We start from the raw sequence: 5,185 nt of genomic DNA, 5'->3' as shown, positions 1-5,185 counted from the left end.
TCCTCCATCAAGAGGTGGAGTCCAAATTCCTCCCCTGGAATCTGAGCTTCCATATGGCTCCTCTGTGATTTTCCAGGCTAGTTAAGACAGAGACTGGTTCTCTTAGGCCCCTTTCTGGGAAAACCACTCATTCTGTAATAAGTTCGACTACCCTGGGACCACCATTCCAGTAAGGCCGGTCCCAGCGGATTCCAGTCTCCCAGCCATTTCCACCAAGGTGCCAAACCCAGTGAAACCATTTGGAAGAAGATCCTGCAGTTCCAGATGTTCCAGTCCCCAGCCATTCAAGTCACCCTCAGCTATGTCCCCCAGACATCCTGGAGCCCCAGATAAACCATCCTCATTATGCCCTATCTGAATTCTTGACCCACAGAAGTCATGAGCATAATAAAATGATTGTTGTTTTGTACCACTAACTTTTGAAGTGGTTTGTTTCCCAGCATTACTAACTGGTACTCTCTTGGAAAAAATGTCTCTACCAACGACTGAAAACTTGGCAAACTTATTAAACGCCTGGTCTCTTCAGTAACATATAGGGATAACATTAGCTACCTTGCAAGTTTACTGTGACATTGGGAATAATGGAGACGTCTGCCCTGTAATAGTACTAACAAAAAGGGTAGCTATTAGATAATAGTTTTGTGATCCTGATCTACCAAGAGCATAGTTAAATGCTTGGTAATGCATAGCAAAATTTAAATTTGAAACTCACAGCATACTTCATTATTCAATGCAAAGAGTTTACCTTTTAAGGGGGTGGGGGGAGTCCTCAATTATCCAAAAAAAAATCACTTTGGGCTTGTTTTAATGAATATATAATAAGGAAGAAACACAACCCTAATGAGCAGGTATTTTTATATATTTAATTTTAATGACAAACCATTTGAAGCCATTAAATTGTATGAGGTCACATGAATGGTAAGTGGCCAAGTTCAGGGCAGTTTGAATCTAAAGCCTCCTGTATTCTCAACACTACTCTGCCCTCCTACAGGATTACATTATAATTTAGCATAGTTCATATAGAAATTTACTGTGGTATTTAGATAATGTATTCCAGGGACTTATTTTGAAGCATCTACAGTCCTTTTCACTAATACATCTAGTAGTACTGGATGTACCTTTGGTCCCACTAAGTAGTCTTACCATTAACAGAAACTTGAAAGAAATTCCTAAAATATATTCCTGACAGCAGGCAAAATCTATTGACTAAGATATGCTTTTGTTTGCTTTGGTTTTATTGTGAAATGTTTTATGAAAGACCAGGCTTCTCACACACCCATCAAATCCCTTTGCTGACAAAGACTGATCTAAATGGTTCCCTGGAGATTACAATCATTCTATAAATGTGAGCAAAAGAGGAATTATATCTGTCCACAAATTAAAACATCCTTTGTAAAAGTCAATCTTGGGAGCTTGAAAATCTTAGGAGATGGTAAAAGAAAAGATCGTGAAATAAGTTATACTTGGTTTTCTCCAACTTATTGAGAAAGTTTTGGTGCTGAGTGCTACTCTTTGTATAATTTTCCACCCACCTATGCTGTGTAGGTTAAATAAAACTGCATTTGTTCTACTTACGTTCTTCTTCAGGAAGCCAGAAGAGGGTCTAACTGTCTGACCTCCAGGCCTGCAGAACTATTTGTAAACACGCATCAATATCAACTCATTTCGAGCAAGAAGCTGAACCTTTCCTGGAGTAAATCACACTGTGAGGTTTCCCAATGCAATTCTGTTTCCCTATGAAGGTATGGATTCAAATTATGCACGAAGGACGTACACCTGAATTCAAAATCACTAAACCTCAGATTTTCTAAGATTTGCAGTTATTTAGGCAGTTTGGTTTATCTTAAACTACAACCCAAGGTGGGTTTTCTTACAAAGCCTGTTAAAGTGGAATTTTCTACTAGTTTTAGGAAAATGAGCTACATAGAAAGCACTCTTAAGAGAACCTCTTGTCAACTGAAAATAATAATATTCACCTGTTATTAGCATACGGTGCGCACTGCCATTTCAAAACTGCCAGTGACTCATGTTACAAATGAAGCTATTTTTAGGACAGTGCACGAATGATGTTAACAATATTCCTTGAAAAAGGCACTATTTGATCAAGTATTTCATGGATGGAAAAGATGCATAGATTCTGTAGATGGAAAGATGGATAAATGCACTTGTTATATCCTAAAATTACTCTTAGTAAAACGCGTTCATTTGGCTATCTGCATGTCCTTGTTTTTTGCTCGGTCAATAAATCACATGGACGTCAAAAAAGGAATCTGCCTTATATGAAACAGCTACATATTTATAAATTTTAAAGCCACCCTAGAGGTTATACAGCACATTTTATGTCAAGTTTAGGGCATCAGCATTCTCTATCCACTTGAGCAATCCTATTTGCACTAAGGATTCTTTTGCAATGGCTACGAAATTTTAACAACTATATTCTAAACAAAAGTTATCAAAACTAAATGTGAGTAAGCAAAAGCCAAAAACACGACTACCATTTAAAATAAGCTGATTAAAGATTTATTAAGAGGCTGCACAAATCAGTAGTGGGGAAACTATCCTTAGAAATTCTGTGGCCGGCAGCCATGGGAGCACCACCTATTCGAAACTTCCTAACAAGCATACTTTATTATTATTATTATTATTTTGTTTCCACCGCGAATGACAGTCTATTGGCCGTTTTTCTCATTTGTCTTTTTTGGGAAACTTATAGCTTTAGATGAATGCCTGGACTGTCCCCCTACACTGAACTGGGACACCAGAGAAAAGCATTACAGTTGACTGACACCCGGATTACTGGTTCGTACTAGAAGTGCTGACGCAACCTTCAATACACCAGGACACAAAAAGCATGGTTCTGCTTTCGCTTAAAACCATAAAGCAGGTTATAAGCAGCAAACAACGCATATTTGGTACCAAAATTAAAATGCAGCTTTAAAAATAATGGCTGAGGGGAAAGTTTCCGTAGGAACTGGGCCTAATTAGGACATACTGTCGTCAGTAGAAACATTCCTGAAATTTCCCTTCTGTAAATACAAGCTCATCTCTTCATAGCAGTTTTAATTCTAATTAAGACAAAGGTTTTTAATTAAGCCCCGAAGATCCTGGGGAAGGGCCTTCAGTAAAACTGTCCTTGGTGGCTCCTCCCGAGGTAATTCATTTCAAGAGACAATGAAGTGGATCTCTTAAAATCTTCAGAGAAGACATTTCCCTCTCTGCTTTCTGCTACTCCACACAGCAAACAGACTGAGAAAAGCTGCCTGCCCTCTGGAACAGGCAAGAGAAGCATTGCTCGCTTCAATTCAAGCTTCCCTCTTCATTTCAAAACATTTGTGGATAGAAGCTTCAAGTTCACAGAACATTTTAAGAAAGCACATTTTGTGAAGTGGGGGAGATAGAGCAATTTTCCATATTTTGTTTCCTTTCCTCCTGCACCCCCCACCCACCGCCTTGGAGAGGAAAAATGAACTGCTACTACATAAAGAAAGTCAAGAACTTGTTCCAGTTAGCCTCAAACAAAACCATCTCTATGCCTCCCACGTCATTTGCTCACCAACTACACTTTTTTCTGGGATGAAAACTATCTTAAGCAAAACAGAACTGAAGCTGATTTTCAGGAACCCAAATAGAAATAAATGCTGTGGTTATGAGTTTCAGCAGAAGGGTAGGATAACGGGCTTGGGGAAAAAAAAAATCAGAAACTGTCCCTGCCTCCAATTTCTACCTCGTAGAGACCTCTTATCACTACATTTGCATGAAGCTTGAGTCTCCCTATTTCCTTGCCTGGGGGGGTGCGGGGGAAGCTGAGATAAATGGGTATGGAGGCAATTAAGGAGAGATTAGCAAACACCGCGTACTGCTCAACAAACTCGGGTTGGCTTCTCCCCATTCCCCACATTCCTGGCCAAGAGAAAAGGATACAGGTCTGAAAAGAAAAGAGGAGTAGAGGCTGGTTTCTCTAACCTATCTGAAAAGTCTTTATGCAATCAGGGGGCTATTATTTCAGGAGACAGGAGAAAGGGGCAAAAGATTCCCGTTGCTAAGGAGACATGCTGAAGCTGGCATTCCTACATAAATTTCCATTTCTATTGGAGAGGGGAAAGAAAAGATATTTTCTCCAAAGTTTATTTGGATCCCCTGGTTACTGAAGAAAGGCATTTTACCAATTTATCTTTAGTTGTAAACAACCAACCCTGAAAGAATTAAAAGACCTAAATGTTGACCTCCTGCTGCCAACCAGTCCCCTCCACAGTGAATTAAGCAACAAAGACGAACCCCGTCAATGGGAATTTTGAAGTAAAATCAAAGAAGAGGCCTTTTGTAAACAGAAAATCAAATTTATGAAAGAAACTTAATCAAGTGAACTAATCTTTCTTGAAACAAGAAACCAAGACAAAAGTAAATCAGGTTTGTGTGGCATTTGTGCTATTTCAACTTTCTTGGAACTTGAAACGTCTCCAGTAAAGCTTCATAAATAGTCCCAGAGAAGACAAACTGTCACGAAGGAATTTAATCAGTTTCTTAGGGGTACGCGTGGGTAAGTGTAAAATCACGGGCAGGTCCTCTCCCTTTATTCCCCTTTCTCTGCACTGACACCAGCAGCTGAATAATCAAGATTAGCGAGGAAAAGGGTTTACTGCAAGAAATCGGAAATTGGCAGATTTCTGCTCACGGCGTAACTGGGACGCAGGGGAAGGCAACTGGGGGTCAAGGAGAGAGTAAAGCCCCCCCTTGGGGCTGGGTAGCCCCAGTGACTACCTTCTTCACCCTCCACCCCATCCGTTTGCAGCTTCCAGTGCTAGCTGAATAAGCCACAACTTTCCAGGCATCTGTGAGTAAGTAGCTCATGGAGAAAGGAAAGGTCTGAAGGAGAGAGGAGGTATTTGGAGAGGAAGAGAAAGAAGGGCAACTCACAACCAACGACGTGTCACCAAAAAAGGAAAGGAAATTACGCCTGTCTCTGTTCCAACTCTCCAGATCCCTCAAAAATTTAAGGAAATAAAACCCAAACCGAAACTCCCCGGGGAAAACCGAGACAAAGTGGAGTAGAGCAGGCAGAAACGTGGGCACCAAGAGGTAAACTCAGGCAAATTCCTCCTTGAGAGAGGAGGGAGAAGAGAGTGGGGAAGACCGAGCAGAGAACCCAGGGCGTCTTGGTGGAGTTGGGGCGGTTTTGCCTCTTTTT

The sequence above is a fragment of the Leptonychotes weddellii genome, chromosome X (genome assembly GCF_054177405.1).
Source record: "Leptonychotes weddellii isolate Sample4059 chromosome X, ASM5417740v2, whole genome shotgun sequence".
Lineage (NCBI taxonomy): Eukaryota > Metazoa > Chordata > Mammalia > Carnivora > Phocidae > Leptonychotes > Leptonychotes weddellii.
Note: the sequence above shows the minus strand (reverse complement) of the source record.